Consider the following 19,350-nt stretch of genomic DNA (forward strand, 5'->3'; position numbering starts at 1 on the left):
GTACATAGATCTTTCTATTTTCATGTTCTACTGTGTTATTGACTACGTTTGTTTACGTGTAACTCTGTGTTGTTGTTTTTGTCGCACTGCTGTGCTTTATCTTGGCCAGGTCGCAGTTTGTAAATGAGAACTTGTTCCCAACTAGCCTACCTGGTGAAATAAAACAATTAATTAAAAACCACCCATTGTAGCTACTACCGTGTCTTGTTGATGAAGTAGTAGGCTACTGTTTCTCCTCCATATCTGTGGGTCGTATGCCACCCTGTGGTCGATGGTGGAATCATATTTTACTGAGAGCAGAAAACAAGCGTGATGAAACTATTCCTACAACGTCTGGAACGCTACAAAACACCAGAAATAAATGGTGTCTTTCGGTTGGCTGTGTGCACGAATGTGATTTCAGCATTTTGGTACATCGCCTACTTGTGTGTTACCAGACCAACATTTAGACCAAAAATGCAATGTATTTAGAATTTCTACCGTGTTGCTTGATGGGAAAATAGTCGGTCCGTGATATAATATAGTAAAACAAAATGTATTGCTTTTTTCTTCGCCTTGTCCGCAACTGTATTCGTAAACGTCATTAAACCCTGTTCAATATGATGTGGTATTATCAGTAGTAGAAGTGGTAACCGTGAGTCAAACACCTTTGTCCTGGAAGGAGTACTCCTCTACCAACGTGTACAACTCATACTTACCTGGCAAGGGAGACACCGTGATCACGAAGGCGGTTCACCCAGGGCGAGGCTCAGCCATTGCACTCCGGCTGTGCTGACCCCTGCGAATTTCTCAAATGTGGAAATCTCGATTGCATAATTTCTGGTAGTGGGGGACTGCGTTCGCGCTCTCCCCTGATCTTGATGTTAAAAATAATGGAGGAATGTGTTAAATTCGGAGTTCTATTGAGTTTCGTGTTGAGAAGGAGATTTTTTACTTATCAGATGAATGACTGGGGTCTGTTTATAAGTCAACTAAAGGCCTCAGAGATACATTTCTGTCTTCTGATAACCCGGATGTGTGTGATATGTTATTGTAGCACTGGTGATTATGCCTGTCATGTCCTGATAATGTCAAGGAAAAGGCCTACTTGTGAATGGATCATTTTGTGCCCTCAGGACGTAATGTGGATTGAGGTATTTTATTTGCTAGATTATTAAATCATTTATAGGACAGTTTGTCATTTAAGACCACAGTAAATGTCAACCATTACCATGCCACAGTCATTGCCCTGTCAACCATTACCATTCCACAGTCATTTCCCTGTCAACCATTACCATTCCACAGTCATTTCCCTGCTCAACCATTACCATGCCACAGACATTTCCCTGGTCAACCATTACCATGCCACAGACATTTCCCTGGTCAGACATTTCCCTGGTCATTACCATGCCACAGACATTTCCCTGGTCAACCATTACCATTCCACAGACATTTCTGCAGTCCCTTTTTTTTTTTTGCAGTGAGAATGTGTAGTGAGGTATTCTGCCAAAAATGTATTTAGGCATATTAAAACACTTCAGTTTAACCCTGATCGCGAGTATCATCCTGTCAATTTACAGATACAATTACAAATACGAGTATGGCCATGTCACTGTACATAGATCTTTCTATTTTCATGTTCTACTGTGTTATTGACTACGTTTGTTTACGTGTAACTCTGTGTTGTTGTTTTTGTCGCACTGCTGTGCTTTATCTTGGCCAGGTCGCAGTTTGTAAATGAGAACTTGTTCCCAACTAGCCTACCTGGTGAAATAAAACAATTAATTAAAAACCACCCATTGTAGCTACTACCGTGTCTTGTTGATGAAGTAGTAGGCTACTGTTTCTCCTCCATATCTGTGGGTCGTATGCCACCCTGTGGTCGATGGTGGAATCATATTTTACTGAGAGCAGAAAACAAGCGTGATGAAACTATTCCTACAACGTCTGGAACGCTACAAAACACCAGAAATAAATGGTGTCTTTCGGTTGGCTGTGTGCACGAATGTGATTTCAGCATTTTGGTACATCGCCTACTTGTGTGTTACCAGACCAACATTTAGACCAAAAATGCAATGTATTTAGAATTTCTACCGTGTTGCTTGATGGGAAAATAGTCGGTCCGTGATATAATATAGTAAAACAAAATGTATTGCTTTTTTCTTCGCCTTGTCCGCAACTGTATTCGTAAACGTCATTAAACCCTGTTCAATATGATGTGGTATTATCAGTAGTAGAAGTGGTAACCGTGAGTCAAACACCTTTGTCCTGGAAGGAGTACTCCTCTACCAACGTGTACAACTCATACTTACCTGGCAAGGGAGACACCGTGATCACGAAGGCGGTTCACCCAGGGCGAGGCTCAGCCATTGCACTCCGGCTGTGCTGACCCCTGCGAATTTCTCAAATGTGGAAATCTCGATTGCATAATTTCTGGTAGTGGGGGACTGCGTTCGCGCTCTCCCCTGATCTTGATGTTAAAAATAATGGAGGAATGTGTTAAATTCGGAGTTCTATTGAGTTTCGTGTTGAGAAGGAGATTTTTTACTTATCAGATGAATGACTGGGGTCTGTTTATAAGTCAACTAAAGGCCTCAGAGATACATTTCTGTCTTCTGATAACCCGGATGTGTGTGATATGTTATTGTAGCACTGGTGATTATGCCTGTCATGTCCTGATAATGTCAAGGAAAAGGCCTACTTGTGAATGGATCATTTTGTGCCCTCAGGACGTAATGTGGATTGAGGTATTTTATTTGCTAGATTATTAAATCATTTATAGGACAGTTTGTCATTTAAGACCACAATAAATGTCAACCATTACCATGCCACAGTCATTGCCCTGGTCAACCATTACCATTCCACAGTCATTTCCCTGCTCAACCATTACCATGCCACAGACATTTCCCTGGTCAACCATTACCATGCCACAGACATTTCCCTGGTCAATCATTACCATGCCACAGACATTTCCCTGGTCAACCATTACCATTCCACAGACATTTCTGCAGTTTTTTTTTTTTTGCAGTGAGAATGTGTAGTGAGGTATTCTGCCAAAAATGTATTTAGGCATATTAAAACACTTCAGTTTAACCCTGATCGCGAGTATCATCCTGTCAATTTACAGATACAATTACAAATACGAGTATGGCCATGTCACTGTACATAGATCTTTCTATTTTCATGTTCTACTGTGTTATTGACTACGTTTGTTTACGTGTAACTCTGTGTTGTTGTTTTTGTCGCACTGCTGTGCTTTATCTTGGCCAGGTCGCAGTTTGTAAATGAGAACTTGTTCCCAACTAGCCTACCTGGTGAAATAAAACAATTAATTAAAAACCACCCATTGTAGCTACTACCGTGTCTTGTTGATGAAGTAGTAGGCTACTGTTTCTCCTCCATATCTGTGGGTCGTATGCCACCCTGTGGTCGATGGTGGAATCATATTTTACTGAGAGCAGAAAACAAGCGTGATGAAACTATTCCTACAACGTCTGGAACGCTACAAAACACCAGAAATAAATGGTGTCTTTCGGTTGGCTGTGTGCACGAATGTGATTTCAGCATTTTGGTACATCGCCTACTTGTGTGTTACCAGACCAACATTTAGACCAAAAATGCAATGTATTTAGAATTTCTACCGTGTTGCTTGATGGGAAAATAGTCGGTCCGTGATATAATATAGTAAAACAAAATGTATTGCTTTTTTCTTCGCCTTGTCCGCAACTGTATTCGTAAACGTCATTAAACCCTGTTCAATATGATGTGGTATTATCAGTAGTAGAAGTGGTAACCGTGAGTCAAACACCTTTGTCCTGGAAGGAGTACTCCTCTACCAACGTGTACAACTCATACTTACCTGGCAAGGGAGACACCGTGATCACGAAGGCGGTTCACCCAGGGCGAGGCTCAGCCATTGCACTCCGGCTGTGCTGACCCCTGCGAATTTCTCAAATGTGGAAATCTCGATTGCATAATTTCTGGTAGTGGGGGACTGCGTTCGCGCTCTCCCCTGATCTTGATGTTAAAAATAATGGAGGAATGTGTTAAATTCGGAGTTCTATTGAGTTTCGTGTTGAGAAGGAGATTTTTTACTTATCAGATGAATGACTGGGGTCTGTTTATAAGTCAACTAAAGGCCTCAGAGATACATTTCTGTCTTCTGATAACCCGGATGTGTGTGATATGTTATTGTAGCACTGGTGATTATGCCTGTCATGTCCTGATAATGTCAAGGAAAAGGCCTACTTGTGAATGGATCATTTTGTGCCCTCAGGACGTAATGTGGATTGAGGTATTTTATTTGCTAGATTATTAAATCATTTATAGGACAGTTTGTCATTTAAGACCACAATAAATGTCAACCATTACCATGCCACAGTCATTGCCCTGGTCAACCATTACCATTCCACAGTCATTTCCCTGCTCAACCATTACCATGCCACAGACATTTCCCTGGTCAACCATTACCATGCCACAGACATTTCCCTGGTCAATCATTACCATGCCACAGACATTTCCCTGGTCAACCATTACCATTCCACAGACATTTCTGCAGTTTTTTTTTTTTTGCAGTGAGAATGTGTAGTGAGGTATTCTGCCAAAAATGTATTTAGGCATATTAAAACACTTCAGTTTAACCCTGATCGCGAGTATCATCCTGTCAATTTACAGATACAATTACAAATACGAGTATGGCCATGTCACTGTACATAGATCTTTCTATTTTCATGTTCTACTGTGTTATTGACTACGTTTGTTTACGTGTAACTCTGTGTTGTTGTTTTTGTCGCACTGCTGTGCTTTATCTTGGCCAGGTCGCAGTTTGTAAATGAGAACTTGTTCCCAACTAGCCTACCTGGTGAAATAAAACAATTAATTAAAAACCACCCATTGTAGCTACTACCGTGTCTTGTTGATGAAGTAGTAGGCTACTGTTTCTCCTCCATATCTGTGGGTCGTATGCCACCCTGTGGTCGATGGTGGAATCATATTTTACTGAGAGCAGAAAACAAGCGTGATGAAACTATTCCTACAACGTCTGGAACGCTACAAAACACCAGAAATAAATGGTGTCTTTCGGTTGGCTGTGTGCACGAATGTGATTTCAGCATTTTGGTACATCGCCTACTTGTGTGTTACCAGACCAACATTTAGACCAAAAATGCAATGTATTTAGAATTTCTACCGTGTTGCTTGATGGGAAAATAGTCGGTCCGTGATATAATATAGTAAAACAAAATGTATTGCTTTTTTCTTCGCCTTGTCCGCAACTGTATTCGTAAACGTCATTAAACCCTGTTCAATATGATGTGGTATTATCAGTAGTAGAAGTGGTAACCGTGAGTCAAACACCTTTGTCCTGGAAGGAGTACTCCTCTACCAACGTGTACAACTCATACTTACCTGGCAAGGGAGACACCGTGATCACGAAGGCGGTTCACCCAGGGCGAGGCTCAGCCATTGCACTCCGGCTGTGCTGACCCCTGCGAATTTCTCAAATGTGGAAATCTCGATTGCATAATTTCTGGTAGTGGGGGACTGCGTTCGCGCTCTCCCCTGATCTTGATGTTAAAAATAATGGAGGAATGTGTTAAATTCGGAGTTCTATTGAGTTTCGTGTTGAGAAGGAGATTTTTTACTTATCAGATGAATGACTGGGGTCTGTTTATAAGTCAACTAAAGGCCTCAGAGATACATTTCTGTCTTCTGATAACCCGGATGTGTGTGATATGTTATTGTAGCACTGGTGATTATGCCTGTCATGTCCTGATAATGTCAAGGAAAAGGCCTACTTGTGAATGGATCATTTTGTGCCCTCAGGACGTAATGTGGATTGAGGTATTTTATTTGCTAGATTATTAAATCATTTATAGGACAGTTTGTCATTTAAGACCACAATAAATGTCAACCATTACCATGCCACAGTCATTGCCCTGGTCAACCATTACCATTCCACAGTCATTTCCCTGCTCAACCATTACCATGCCACAGACATTTCCCTGGTCAACCATTACCATGCCACAGACATTTCCCTGGTCAATCATTACCATGCCACAGACATTTCCCTGGTCAACCATTACCATTCCACAGACATTTCTGCAGTTTTTTTTTTTTGCAGTGAGAATGTGTAGTGAGGTATTCTGCCAAAAATGTATTTAGGCATATTAAAACACTTCAGTTTAACCCTGATCGCGAGTATCATCCTGTCAATTTACAGATACAATTACAAATACGAGTATGGCCATGTCACTGTACATAGATCTTTCTATTTTCATGTTCTACTGTGTTATTGACTACGTTTGTTTACGTGTAACTCTGTGTTGTTGTTTTTGTCGCACTGCTGTGCTTTATCTTGGCCAGGTCGCAGTTTGTAAATGAGAACTTGTTCCCAACTAGCCTACCTGGTGAAATAAAACAATTAATTAAAAACCACCCATTGTAGCTACTACCGTGTCTTGTTGATGAAGTAGTAGGCTACTGTTTCTCCTCCATATCTGTGGGTCGTATGCCACCCTGTGGTCGATGGTGGAATCATATTTTACTGAGAGCAGAAAACAAGCGTGATGAAACTATTCCTACAACGTCTGGAACGCTACAAAACACCAGAAATAAATGGTGTCTTTCGGTTGGCTGTGTGCACGAATGTGATTTCAGCATTTTGGTACATCGCCTACTTGTGTGTTACCAGACCAACATTTAGACCAAAAATGCAATGTATTTAGAATTTCTACCGTGTTGCTTGATGGGAAAATAGTCGGTCCGTGATATAATATAGTAAAACAAAATGTATTGCTTTTTTCTTCGCCTTGTCCGCAACTGTATTCGTAAACGTCATTAAACCCTGTTCAATATGATGTGGTATTATCAGTAGTAGAAGTGGTAACCGTGAGTCAAACACCTTTGTCCTGGAAGGAGTACTCCTCTACCAACGTGTACAACTCATACTTACCTGGCAAGGGAGACACCGTGATCACGAAGGCGGTTCACCCAGGGCGAGGCTCAGCCATTGCACTCCGGCTGTGCTGACCCCTGCGAATTTCTCAAATGTGGAAATCTCGATTGCATAATTTCTGGTAGTGGGGGACTGCGTTCGCGCTCTCCCCTGATCTTGATGTTAAAAATAATGGAGGAATGTGTTAAATTCGGAGTTCTATTGAGTTTCGTGTTGAGAAGGAGATTTTTTACTTATCAGATGAATGACTGGGGTCTGTTTATAAGTCAACTAAAGGCCTCAGAGATACATTTCTGTCTTCTGATAACCCGGATGTGTGTGATATGTTATTGTAGCACTGGTGATTATGCCTGTCATGTCCTGATAATGTCAAGGAAAAGGCCTACTTGTGAATGGATCATTTTGTGCCCTCAGGACGTAATGTGGATTGAGGTATTTTATTTGCTAGATTATTAAATCATTTATAGGACAGTTTGTCATTTAAGACCACAATAAATGTCAACCATTACCATGCCACAGTCATTGCCCTGGTCAACCATTACCATTCCACAGTCATTTCCCTGCTCAACCATTACCATGCCACAGACATTTCCCTGGTCAACCATTACCATGCCACAGACATTTCCCTGGTCAATCATTACCATGCCACAGACATTTCCCTGGTCAACCATTACCATTCCACAGACATTTCTGCAGTTTTTTTTTTTTTTTTGCAGTGAGAATGTGTAGTGAGGTATTCTGCCAAAAATGTATTTAGGCATATTAAAACACTTCAGTTTAACCCTGATCGCGAGTATCATCCTGTCAATTTACAGATACAATTACAAATACGAGTATGGCCATGTCACTGTACATAGATCTTTCTATTTTCATGTTCTACTGTGTTATTGACTACGTTTGTTTACGTGTAACTCTGTGTTGTTGTTTTTGTCGCACTGCTGTGCTTTATCTTGGCCAGGTCGCAGTTTGTAAATGAGAACTTGTTCCCAACTAGCCTACCTGGTGAAATAAAACAATTAATTAAAAACCACCCATTGTAGCTACTACCGTGTCTTGTTGATGAAGTAGTAGGCTACTGTTTCTCCTCCATATCTGTGGGTCGTATGCCACCCTGTGGTCGATGGTGGAATCATATTTTACTGAGAGCAGAAAACAAGCGTGATGAAACTATTCCTACAACGTCTGGAACGCTACAAAACACCAGAAATAAATGGTGTCTTTCGGTTGGCTGTGTGCACGAATGTGATTTCAGCATTTTGGTACATCGCCTACTTGTGTGTTACCAGACCAACATTTAGACCAAAAATGCAATGTATTTAGAATTTCTACCGTGTTGCTTGATGGGAAAATAGTCGGTCCGTGATATAATATAGTAAAACAAAATGTATTGCTTTTTTCTTCGCCTTGTCCGCAACTGTATTCGTAAACGTCATTAAACCCTGTTCAATATGATGTGGTATTATCAGTAGTAGAAGTGGTAACCGTGAGTCAAACACCTTTGTCCTGGAAGGAGTACTCCTCTACCAACGTGTACAACTCATACTTACCTGGCAAGGGAGACACCGTGATCACGAAGGCGGTTCACCCAGGGCGAGGCTCAGCCATTGCACTCCGGCTGTGCTGACCCCTGCGAATTTCTCAAATGTGGAAATCTCGATTGCATAATTTCTGGTAGTGGGGGACTGCGTTCGCGCTCTCCCCTGATCTTGATGTTAAAAATAATGGAGGAATGTGTTAAATTCGGAGTTCTATTGAGTTTCGTGTTGAGAAGGAGATTTTTTACTTATCAGATGAATGACTGGGGTCTGTTTATAAGTCAACTAAAGGCCTCAGAGATACATTTCTGTCTTCTGATAACCCGGATGTGTGTGATATGTTATTGTAGCACTGGTGATTATGCCTGTCATGTCCTGATAATGTCAAGGAAAAGGCCTACTTGTGAATGGATCATTTTGTGCCCTCAGGACGTAATGTGGATTGAGGTATTTTATTTGCTAGATTATTAAATCATTTATAGGACAGTTTGTCATTTAAGACCACAATAAATGTCAACCATTACCATGCCACAGTCATTGCCCTGGTCAACCATTACCATTCCACAGTCATTTCCCTGCTCAACCATTACCATGCCACAGACATTTCCCTGGTCAACCATTACCATGCCACAGACATTTCCCTGGTCAATCATTACCATGCCACAGACATTTCCCTGGTCAACCATTACCATTCCACAGACATTTCTGCAGTCCACTTTTTTTTTTTTTTTTGCAGTGAGAATGTGTAGTGAGGTATTCTGCCAAAAATGTATTTAGGCATATTAAAACACTTCAGTTTAACCCTGATCGCGAGTATCATCCTGTCAATTTACAGATACAATTACAAATACGAGTATGGCCATGTCACTGTACATAGATCTTTCTATTTTCATGTTCTACTGTGTTATTGACTACGTTTGTTTACGTGTAACTCTGTGTTGTTGTTTTTGTCGCACTGCTGTGCTTTATCTTGGCCAGGTCGCAGTTTGTAAATGAGAACTTGTTCCCAACTAGCCTACCTGGTGAAATAAAACAATTAATTAAAAACCACCCATTGTAGCTACTACCGTGTCTTGTTGATGAAGTAGTAGGCTACTGTTTCTCCTCCATATCTGTGGGTCGTATGCCACCCTGTGGTCGATGGTGGAATCATATTTTACTGAGAGCAGAAAACAAGCGTGATGAAACTATTCCTACAACGTCTGGAACGCTACAAAACACCAGAAATAAATGGTGTCTTTCGGTTGGCTGTGTGCACGAATGTGATTTCAGCATTTTGGTACATCGCCTACTTGTGTGTTACCAGACCAACATTTAGACCAAAAATGCAATGTATTTAGAATTTCTACCGTGTTGCTTGATGGGAAAATAGTCGGTCCGTGATATAATATAGTAAAACAAAATGTATTGCTTTTTTCTTCGCCTTGTCCGCAACTGTATTCGTAAACGTCATTAAACCCTGTTCAATATGATGTGGTATTATCAGTAGTAGAAGTGGTAACCGTGAGTCAAACACCTTTGTCCTGGAAGGAGTACTCCTCTACCAACGTGTACAACTCATACTTACCTGGCAAGGGAGACACCGTGATCACGAAGGCGGTTCACCCAGGGCGAGGCTCAGCCATTGCACTCCGGCTGTGCTGACCCCTGCGAATTTCTCAAATGTGGAAATCTCGATTGCATAATTTCTGGTAGTGGGGGACTGCGTTCGCGCTCTCCCCTGATCTTGATGTTAAAAATAATGGAGGAATGTGTTAAATTCGGAGTTCTATTGAGTTTCGTGTTGAGAAGGAGATTTTTTACTTATCAGATGAATGACTGGGGTCTGTTTATAAGTCAACTAAAGGCCTCAGAGATACATTTCTGTCTTCTGATAACCCGGATGTGTGTGATATGTTATTGTAGCACTGGTGATTATGCCTGTCATGTCCTGATAATGTCAAGGAAAAGGCCTACTTGTGAATGGATCATTTTGTGCCCTCAGGACGTAATGTGGATTGAGGTATTTTATTTGCTAGATTATTAAATCATTTATAGGACAGTTTGTCATTTAAGACCACAATAAATGTCAACCATTACCATGCCACAGTCATTGCCCTGGTCAACCATTACCATTCCACAGTCATTTCCCTGCTCAACCATTACCATGCCACAGACATTTCCCTGGTCAACCATTGCCACAGACATTTCCCTGGTCAACCATTACCATGCCACAGACATTTCCCTGGTCAACCATTACCATTCCACAGACATGTCCCTGGTCTACAATGCCACAGACATTTCCCTGGTCAACCATTACCATGCCACAGACATGTCCCTGGTCCACTTACCATTACCATTCCACAGACATTTCTGCAGACATTTTTTTTTTTTTTTTGCAGTGAGAATGTGTAGTGAGGTATTCTGCCAAAAATGTATTTAGGCATATTAAAACACTTCAGTTTAACCCTGATCGCGAGTATCATCCTGTCAATTTACAGATACAATTACAAATACGAGTATGGCCATGTCACTGTACATAGATCTTTCTATTTTCATGTTCTACTGTGTTATTGACTACGTTTGTTTACGTGTAACTCTGTGTTGTTGTTTTTGTCGCACTGCTGTGCTTTATCTTGGCCAGGTCGCAGTTTGTAAATGAGAACTTGTTCCCAACTAGCCTACCTGGTGAAATAAAACAATTAATTAAAAACCACCCATTGTAGCTACTACCGTGTCTTGTTGATGAAGTAGTAGGCTACTGTTTCTCCTCCATATCTGTGGGTCGTATGCCACCCTGTGGTCGATGGTGGAATCATATTTTACTGAGAGCAGAAAACAAGCGTGATGAAACTATTCCTACAACGTCTGGAACGCTACAAAACACCAGAAATAAATGGTGTCTTTCGGTTGGCTGTGTGCACGAATGTGATTTCAGCATTTTGGTACATCGCCTACTTGTGTGTTACCAGACCAACATTTAGACCAAAAATGCAATGTATTTAGAATTTCTACCGTGTTGCTTGATGGGAAAATAGTCGGTCCGTGATATAATATAGTAAAACAAAATGTATTGCTTTTTTCTTCGCCTTGTCCGCAACTGTATTCGTAAACGTCATTAAACCCTGTTCAATATGATGTGGTATTATCAGTAGTAGAAGTGGTAACCGTGAGTCAAACACCTTTGTCCTGGAAGGAGTACTCCTCTACCAACGTGTACAACTCATACTTACCTGGCAAGGGAGACACCGTGATCACGAAGGCGGTTCACCCAGGGCGAGGCTCAGCCATTGCACTCCGGCTGTGCTGACCCCTGCGAATTTCTCAAATGTGGAAATCTCGATTGCATAATTTCTGGTAGTGGGGGACTGCGTTCGCGCTCTCCCCTGATCTTGATGTTAAAAATAATGGAGGAATGTGTTAAATTCGGAGTTCTATTGAGTTTCGTGTTGAGAAGGAGATTTTTTACTTATCAGATGAATGACTGGGGTCTGTTTATAAGTCAACTAAAGGCCTCAGAGATACATTTCTGTCTTCTGATAACCCGGATGTGTGTGATATGTTATTGTAGCACTGGTGATTATGCCTGTCATGTCCTGATAATGTCAAGGAAAAGGCCTACTTGTGAATGGATCATTTTGTGCCCTCAGGACGTAATGTGGATTGAGGTATTTTATTTGCTAGATTATTAAATCATTTATAGGACAGTTTGTCATTTAAGACCACAATAAATGTCAACCATTACCATGCCACAGTCATTGCCCTGGTCAACCATTACCATTCCACAGTCATTTCCCTGCTCAACCATTACCATGCCACAGACATTTCCCTGGTCAACCATTCCACAGACACCATGCCACAGACATTTCCCTGGTCAATCATTACCATGCCACAGACATTTCCCTGGTCAACCATTACCATTCCACAGACATTTCTGCAGACATTTCTGCAGTTTTTTTTTTTTTTGCAGTGAGAATGTGTAGTGAGGTATTCTGCCAAAAATGTATTTAGGCATATTAAAACACTTCAGTTTAACCCTGATCGCGAGTATCATCCTGTCAATTTACAGATACAATTACAAATACGAGTATGGCCATGTCACTGTACATAGATCTTTCTATTTTCATGTTCTACTGTGTTATTGACTACGTTTGTTTACGTGTAACTCTGTGTTGTTGTTTTTGTCGCACTGCTGTGCTTTATCTTGGCCAGGTCGCAGTTTGTAAATGAGAACTTGTTCCCAACTAGCCTACCTGGTGAAATAAAACAATTAATTAAAAACCACCCATTGTAGCTACTACCGTGTCTTGTTGATGAAGTAGTAGGCTACTGTTTCTCCTCCATATCTGTGGGTCGTATGCCACCCTGTGGTCGATGGTGGAATCATATTTTACTGAGAGCAGAAAACAAGCGTGATGAAACTATTCCTACAACGTCTGGAACGCTACAAAACACCAGAAATAAATGGTGTCTTTCGGTTGGCTGTGTGCACGAATGTGATTTCAGCATTTTGGTACATCGCCTACTTGTGTGTTACCAGACCAACATTTAGACCAAAAATGCAATGTATTTAGAATTTCTACCGTGTTGCTTGATGGGAAAATAGTCGGTCCGTGATATAATATAGTAAAACAAAATGTATTGCTTTTTTCTTCGCCTTGTCCGCAACTGTATTCGTAAACGTCATTAAACCCTGTTCAATATGATGTGGTATTATCAGTAGTAGAAGTGGTAACCGTGAGTCAAACACCTTTGTCCTGGAAGGAGTACTCCTCTACCAACGTGTACAACTCATACTTACCTGGCAAGGGAGACACCGTGATCACGAAGGCGGTTCACCCAGGGCGAGGCTCAGCCATTGCACTCCGGCTGTGCTGACCCCTGCGAATTTCTCAAATGTGGAAATCTCGATTGCATAATTTCTGGTAGTGGGGGACTGCGTTCGCGCTCTCCCCTGATCTTGATGTTAAAAATAATGGAGGAATGTGTTAAATTCGGAGTTCTATTGAGTTTCGTGTTGAGAAGGAGATTTTTTACTTATCAGATGAATGACTGGGGTCTGTTTATAAGTCAACTAAAGGCCTCAGAGATACATTTCTGTCTTCTGATAACCCGGATGTGTGTGATATGTTATTGTAGCACTGGTGATTATGCCTGTCATGTCCTGATAATGTCAAGGAAAAGGCCTACTTGTGAATGGATCATTTTGTGCCCTCAGGACGTAATGTGGATTGAGGTATTTTATTTGCTAGATTATTAAATCATTTATAGGACAGTTTGTCATTTAAGACCACAGTAAATGTCAACCATTACCATGCCACAGTCATTGCCCTGGTCAACCATTACCATTCCACAGTCATTTCCCTGCTCAACCATTACCATGCCACAGACATTTCCCTGGTCAACCATTACCATGCCACAGACATTTCCCTGGTCAATCATTACCATGCCACAGACATTTCCCTGGTCAACCATTACCATGCCACAGACATGTCCCTGGCATTACCATTCCACAGACATTTCCCTGGTCAACCATTACCATTCCACAGACATTTCCCTGGTCAACCATTACCATTCCACAGACATGTCCCTGGTCTACCATGCCACAGACATTTCCCTGGTCAACCATTACCATGCCACAGACATTTCCCTGGTCAACCATTACCATTCCACAGACATACAATGCCACAGACATTTCCCTGGTCAATCATTACCATGCCACCGACATGTCCCTGGTCCACCATTACCATTCAGTCACAGATGGATTCTGGTTACATCCATGCCACAGACATTTCCCTTTTTGCAGTGAGAATGTGTAGTGAGGTATTCTGCCAAAAATGTATTTAGGCATATTAAAACACTTCAGTTTAACCCTGATCGCGAGTATCATCCTGTCAATTTACAGATACAATTACAAATACGAGTATGGCCATGTCACTGTACATAGATCTTTCTATTTTCATGTTCTACTGTGTTATTGACTACGTTTGTTTACGTGTAACTCTGTGTTGTTGTTTTTGTCGCACTGCTGTGCTTTATCTTGGCCAGGTCGCAGTTTGTAAATGAGAACTTGTTCCCAACTAGCCTACCTGGTGAAATAAAACAATTAATTAAAAACCACCCATTGTAGCTACTACCGTGTCTTGTTGATGAAGTAGTAGGCTACTGTTTCTCCTCCATATCTGTGGGTCGTATGCCACCCTGTGGTCGATGGTGGAATCATATTTTACTGAGAGCAGAAAACAAGCGTGATGAAACTATTCCTACAACGTCTGGAACGCTACAAAACACCAGAAATAAATGGTGTCTTTCGGTTGGCTGTGTGCACGAATGTGATTTCAGCATTTTGGTACATCGCCTACTTGTGTGTTACCAGACCAACATTTAGACCAAAAATGCAATGTATTTAGAATTTCTACCGTGTTGCTTGATGGGAAAATAGTCGGTCCGTGATATAATATAGTAAAACAAAATGTATTGCTTTTTTCTTCGCCTTGTCCGCAACTGTATTCGTAAACGTCATTAAACCCTGTTCAATATGATGTGGTATTATCAGTAGTAGAAGTGGTAACCGTGAGTCAAACACCTTTGTCCTGGAAGGAGTACTCCTCTACCAACGTGTACAACTCATACTTACCTGGCAAGGGAGACACCGTGATCACGAAGGCGGTTCACCCAGGGCGAGGCTCAGCCATTGCACTCCGGCTGTGCTGACCCCTGCGAATTTCTCAAATGTGGAAATCTCGATTGCATAATTTCTGGTAGTGGGGGACTGCGTTCGCGCTCTCCCCTGATCTTGATGTTAAAAATAATGGAGGAATGTGTTAAATTCGGAGTTCTATTGAGTTTCGTGTTGAGAAGGAGATTTTTTACTTATCAGATGAATGACTGGGGTCTGTTTATAAGTCAACTAAAGGCCTCAGAGATACATTTCTGTCTTCTGATAACCCGGATGTGTGTGATATGTTATTGTAGCACTGGTGATTATGCCTGTCATGTCCTGATAATGTCAAGGAAAAGGCCTACTTGTGAATGGATCATTTTGTGCCCTCAGGACGTAATGTGGATTGAGGTATTTTATTTGCTAGATTATTAAATCATTTATAGGACAGTTTGTCATTTAAGACCACAATAAATGTCAACCATTACCATGCCACAGTCATTGCCCTGGTCAACCATTACCATTCCACAGTCATTTCCCTGCTCAACCATTACCATGCCACAGACATTTCCCTGGTCAACCATTACCATGCCACAGACATTTCCCTGGTCAATCATTACCATGCCACAGACATTTCCCTGGTCAACCATTACCATTCCACAGACATTTCTGCAGTTTTTTTTTTTTGCAGTGAGAATGTGTAGTGAGGTATTCTGCCAAAAATGTATTTAGGCATATTAAAACACTTCAGTTTAACCCTGATCGCGAGTATCATCCTGTCAATTTACAGATACAATTACAAATACGAGTATGGCCATGTCACTGTACATAGATCTTTCTATTTTCATGTTCTACTGTGTTATTGACTACGTTTGTTTACGTGTAACTCTGTGTTGTTGTTTTTGTCGCACTGCTGTGCTTTATCTTGGCCAGGTCGCAGTTTGTAAATGAGAACTTGTTCCCAACTAGCCTACCTGGTGAAATAAAACAATTAATTAAAAACCACCCATTGTAGCTACTACCGTGTCTTGTTGATGAAGTAGTAGGCTACTGTTTCTCCTCCATATCTGTGGGTCGTATGCCACCCTGTGGTCGATGGTGGAATCATATTTTACTGAGAGCAGAAAACAAGCGTGATGAAACTATTCCTACAACGTCTGGAACGCTACAAAACACCAGAAATAAATGGTGTCTTTCGGTTGGCTGTGTGCACGAATGTGATTTCAGCATTTTGGTACATCGCCTACTTGTGTGTTACCAGACCAACATTTAGACCAAAAATGCAATGTATTTAGAATTTCTACCGTGTTGCTTGATGGGAAAATAGTCGGTCCGTGATATAATATAGTAAAACAAAATGTATTGCTTTTTTCTTCGCCTTGTCCGCAACTGTATTCGTAAACGTCATTAAACCCTGTTCAATATGATGTGGTATTATCAGTAGTAGAAGTGGTAACCGTGAGTCAAACACCTTTGTCCTGGAAGGAGTACTCCTCTACCAACGTGTACAACTCATACTTACCTGGCAAGGGAGACACCGTGATCACGAAGGCGGTTCACCCAGGGCGAGGCTCAGCCATTGCACTCCGGCTGTGCTGACCCCTGCGAATTTCTCAAATGTGGAAATCTCGATTGCATAATTTCTGGTAGTGGGGGACTGCGTTCGCGCTCTCCCCTGATCTTGATGTTAAAAATAATGGAGGAATGTGTTAAATTCGGAGTTCTATTGAGTTTCGTGTTGAGAAGGAGATTTTTTACTTATCAGATGAATGACTGGGGTCTGTTTATAAGTCAACTAAAGGCCTCAGAGATACATTTCTGTCTTCTGATAACCCGGATGTGTGTGATATGTTATTGTAGCACTGGTGATTATGCCTGTCATGTCCTGATAATGTCAAGGAAAAGGCCTACTTGTGAATGGATCATTTTGTGCCCTCAGGACGTAATGTGGATTGAGGTATTTTATTTGCTAGATTATTAAATCATTTATAGGACAGTTTGTCATTTAAGACCACAGTAAATGTCAACCATTACCATGCCACAGTCATTGCCCTGGTCAACCATTACCATTCCACAGTCATTTCCCTGCTCAACCATTACCATGCCACAGACATTTCCCTGGTCAACCATTACCATGCCACAGACATTTCCCTGGTCAATCATTACCATGCCACAGACATTTCCCTGGTCAACCATTACCATGCCACAGACATTTCCCTGGTCAACCATTACCACGCCACAGTCATGTCCCTGGTCAAACATTACCATTCCACAGACATTTCCCTGGTCAACCATTACCATTCCACAGACATTTCCCTGGTCTTGCCACAGACATTTCCCTGGTCAACCATTACCATGCCACAGACATTTCCCTGGTCAACCATTACCATTCCACAGACATGTCCCTGGTCTACAATGCCACAGACATTTCCCTGGTCAACCATTACCATGCCACAGACATGTCCCTGGTCCACTTATTTCCTGATGAAATCAGTCAATAAGATGGATTCTGTTGTTCCAAGATGCAGATCCATTCCACAGACATTTCTGCAGGTTTTTTTTTTTTTTGCAGTGAGAATGTGTAGTGAGGTATTCTGCCAAAAATGTATTTAGGCATATTAAAACACTTCAGTTTAACCCTGATCGCGAGTATCATCCTGTCAATTTACAGATACAATTACAAATACGAGTATGGCCATGTCACTGTACATAGATCTTTCTATTTTCATGTTCTACTGTGTTATTGACTACGTTTGTTTACGTGTAACTCTGTGTTGTTGTTTTTGTCGCACTGCTGTGCTTTATCTTGGCCAGGTCGCAGTTTGTAAATGAGAACTTGTTCCCAACTAGCCTACCTGGTGAAATAAAACAATTAATTAAAAACCACCCATTGTAGCTACTACCGTGTCTTGTTGATGAAGTAGTAGGCTACTGTTTCTCCTCCATATCTGTGGGTCGTATGCCACCCTGTGGTCGATGGTGGAATCATATTTTACTGAGAGCAGAAAACAAGCGTGATGAAACTATTCCTACAACGTCTGGAACGCTACAAAACACCAGAAATAAATGGTGTCTTTCGGTTGGCTGTGTGCACGAATGTGATTTCAGCATTTTGGTACATCGCCTACTTGTGTGTTACCAGACCAACATTTAGACCAAAAATGCAATGTATTTAGAATTTCTACCGTGTTGCTTGATGGGAAAATAGTCGGTCCGTGATATAATATAGTAAAACAAAATGTATTGCTTTTTTCTTCGCCTTGTCCGCAACTGTATTCGTAAACGTCATTAAACCCTGTTCAATATGATGTGGTATTATCAGTAGTAGAAGTGGTAACCGTGAGTCAAACACCTTTGTCCTGGAAGGAGTACTCCTCTACCAACGTGTACAACTCATACTTACCTGGCAAGGGAGACACCGTGATCACGAAGGCGGTTCACCCAGGGCGAGGCTCAGCCATTGCACTCCGGCTGTGCTGACCCCTGCGAATTTCTCAAATGTGGAAATCTCGATTGCATAATTTCTGGTAGTGGGGGACTGCGTTCGCGCTCTCCCCTGATCTTGATGTTAAAAATAATGGAGGAATGTGTTAAATTCGGAGTTCTATTGAGTTTCGTGTTGAGAAGGAGATTTTTTACTTATCAGATGAATGACTGGGGTCTGTTTATAAGTCAACTAAAGGCCTCAGAGATACATTTCTGTCTTCTGATAACCCGGATGTGTGTGATATGTTATTGTAGCACTGGTGATTATGCCTGTCATGTCCTGATAATGTCAAGGAAAAGGCCTACTTGTGAATGGATCATTTTGTGCCCTCAGGACGTAATGTGGATTGAGGTATTTTATTTGCTAGATTATTAAATCATTTATAGGACAGTTTGTCATTTAAGACCACAGTAAATGTCAACCATTACCATGCCACAGTCATTGCCCTGGTCAACCATTACCATTCCACAGTCATTTCCCTGCTCAACCATTACCATGCCACAGACATTTCCCTGGTCAACCATTATGTCCCTGGTCAACCCATGCCACAGACATTTCCCTGGTCAACCATTACCATGCCACAGACATTTCCCTGGTCAACCATTACCATGGTCAACCACAGACATTTCAAGATGCAGATCCATTCCACAGACATTTCTTTTTTTTTTTTGCAGTGAGAATGTGTAGTGAGGTATTCTGCCAAAAATGTATTTAGGCATATTAAAACACTTCAGTTTAACCCTGATCGCGAGTA

The 19,350-nt window shown here is 41.4% G+C and overlaps 12 non-coding genes across 12 annotated transcripts; all 12 read left to right on the plus strand.

The window, feature by feature from the left end:
* Nucleotides 1-690: 690 nt before the first annotated feature.
* LOC139397446 (U1 spliceosomal RNA) lies at nucleotides 691-854 on the plus strand. Its single transcript, XR_011630922.1, has one exon. It is a non-coding gene; the product is annotated as a U1 spliceosomal RNA (small nuclear RNA).
* Nucleotides 855-2,283: 1,429 nt separating this feature from the next.
* Nucleotides 2,284-2,447, plus strand: LOC139397448 (U1 spliceosomal RNA). The gene has a single exon (XR_011630924.1). It is a non-coding gene; the product is annotated as a U1 spliceosomal RNA (small nuclear RNA).
* Nucleotides 2,448-3,830: 1,383 nt separating this feature from the next.
* Nucleotides 3,831-3,994, plus strand: LOC139397449 (U1 spliceosomal RNA). The gene has a single exon (XR_011630925.1). It is a non-coding gene; the product is annotated as a U1 spliceosomal RNA (small nuclear RNA).
* A 1,383-nt stretch (nucleotides 3,995-5,377) lies between these two features.
* On the plus strand, nucleotides 5,378-5,541 carry LOC139397450 (U1 spliceosomal RNA). Its single transcript, XR_011630926.1, has one exon. It is a non-coding gene; the product is annotated as a U1 spliceosomal RNA (small nuclear RNA).
* Nucleotides 5,542-6,923: 1,382 nt separating this feature from the next.
* LOC139397451 (U1 spliceosomal RNA) lies at nucleotides 6,924-7,087 on the plus strand. Its single transcript, XR_011630927.1, has one exon. It is a non-coding gene; the product is annotated as a U1 spliceosomal RNA (small nuclear RNA).
* Nucleotides 7,088-8,473: 1,386 nt separating this feature from the next.
* Nucleotides 8,474-8,637, plus strand: LOC139397452 (U1 spliceosomal RNA). Its single transcript, XR_011630928.1, has one exon. It is a non-coding gene; the product is annotated as a U1 spliceosomal RNA (small nuclear RNA).
* Nucleotides 8,638-10,028: 1,391 nt separating this feature from the next.
* On the plus strand, nucleotides 10,029-10,192 carry LOC139397453 (U1 spliceosomal RNA). The gene has a single exon (XR_011630929.1). It is a non-coding gene; the product is annotated as a U1 spliceosomal RNA (small nuclear RNA).
* Nucleotides 10,193-11,673: 1,481 nt separating this feature from the next.
* LOC139397454 (U1 spliceosomal RNA) lies at nucleotides 11,674-11,837 on the plus strand. Its single transcript, XR_011630930.1, has one exon. It is a non-coding gene; the product is annotated as a U1 spliceosomal RNA (small nuclear RNA).
* Nucleotides 11,838-13,241: 1,404 nt separating this feature from the next.
* Nucleotides 13,242-13,405, plus strand: LOC139397455 (U1 spliceosomal RNA). The gene has a single exon (XR_011630931.1). It is a non-coding gene; the product is annotated as a U1 spliceosomal RNA (small nuclear RNA).
* A 1,672-nt stretch (nucleotides 13,406-15,077) lies between these two features.
* On the plus strand, nucleotides 15,078-15,241 carry LOC139397456 (U1 spliceosomal RNA). The gene has a single exon (XR_011630932.1). It is a non-coding gene; the product is annotated as a U1 spliceosomal RNA (small nuclear RNA).
* A 1,382-nt stretch (nucleotides 15,242-16,623) lies between these two features.
* On the plus strand, nucleotides 16,624-16,787 carry LOC139397457 (U1 spliceosomal RNA). Its single transcript, XR_011630933.1, has one exon. It is a non-coding gene; the product is annotated as a U1 spliceosomal RNA (small nuclear RNA).
* A 1,717-nt stretch (nucleotides 16,788-18,504) lies between these two features.
* Nucleotides 18,505-18,668, plus strand: LOC139397459 (U1 spliceosomal RNA). Its single transcript, XR_011630935.1, has one exon. It is a non-coding gene; the product is annotated as a U1 spliceosomal RNA (small nuclear RNA).
* The last annotated feature ends 682 nt before the right edge of the window (nucleotides 18,669-19,350 follow it).

This window comes from Oncorhynchus clarkii, unplaced genomic scaffold, assembly GCF_045791955.1.
Source record: "Oncorhynchus clarkii lewisi isolate Uvic-CL-2024 unplaced genomic scaffold, UVic_Ocla_1.0 unplaced_contig_6048_pilon_pilon, whole genome shotgun sequence".
In the NCBI taxonomy this organism is placed as follows: Eukaryota; Metazoa; Chordata; class Actinopteri; order Salmoniformes; family Salmonidae; genus Oncorhynchus; species Oncorhynchus clarkii.